This window comes from Haliaeetus leucocephalus, unplaced genomic scaffold, assembly GCF_000737465.1.
Source record: "Haliaeetus leucocephalus isolate CR32 unplaced genomic scaffold, Haliaeetus_leucocephalus-4.0 Scaffold210, whole genome shotgun sequence".
NCBI lineage: Eukaryota > Metazoa > Chordata > Aves > Accipitriformes > Accipitridae > Haliaeetus > Haliaeetus leucocephalus.
The window spans coordinates 138107-138913 of NW_010972646.1; positions in this window are offsets into that span (position 1 = coordinate 138107).

Sequence of the window (807 nt, forward strand, 5' to 3'; positions counted from 1 at the left end):
GTGTGGGGTCCCCCTGTGACACTGGGTCCTGTCCTTGTGCCATGCCTGTGTCCCCCTGTGTCACTGGGTCCTGTCCTTGTGCCATGACGGGGTTCCCTGTGCCATCGGAGTCCTGTCCCCATATCATGTCAGTGTCCCCCTGTGCTATTGGGGTCCCATTTCTGTCCCATGCAGTGTCCCGTCCCTCTGCCTTCCCTGCATCCCCCTGTGCCATTGGAGTCCTGTCCTTGTGCCATGCCGGGGTCCCCCTGTGCCACTGGGGTCCCATTCCCGTGACATGCGGGGTCCCCTGTGTCACTTGGTCCCGTCCCTGTGACATGCGGGGTCCTGCCGTCCCATCAGGGTCCTGCCCTGTGCCATGCCCGTGTCCCCCTGTGCCACTGGGGTCCTGTCCCCGTGACGTGTGGGGTCCTCCTGTCCCATCAGGGTCCTGCCCTGTGTCATGCCCATGTTCCCCTGTGCCACTGGGGTCCTGTCCCTGTGACATGCAGGGTCCCCTGTGTCACTGGGTCCTGTCCCCATGACATGCTGGGTGATACATGCTCTCAGGTGAGAGGGGACAAGGGGCTTGGGGACAGGGTCGGGGGGGAGACATGGGACTTGGGGACATGGGCAATGGGCATGGGGCTGAGGGACAGGTGAGCATGGGGACATGAGAGTTGGGCATGGGGACGTGGGACATGGGGTTCCCTGTGCCATCGGAGTCCTGTCCCCATGTCATGTCAGTGTCCCCCTGTGCTGTCGGGGTCCTATTACTGTTCCATGCGGTGTCCTGTCCCTCTGCCATGCCCGTGTCCCCCTGTGCCA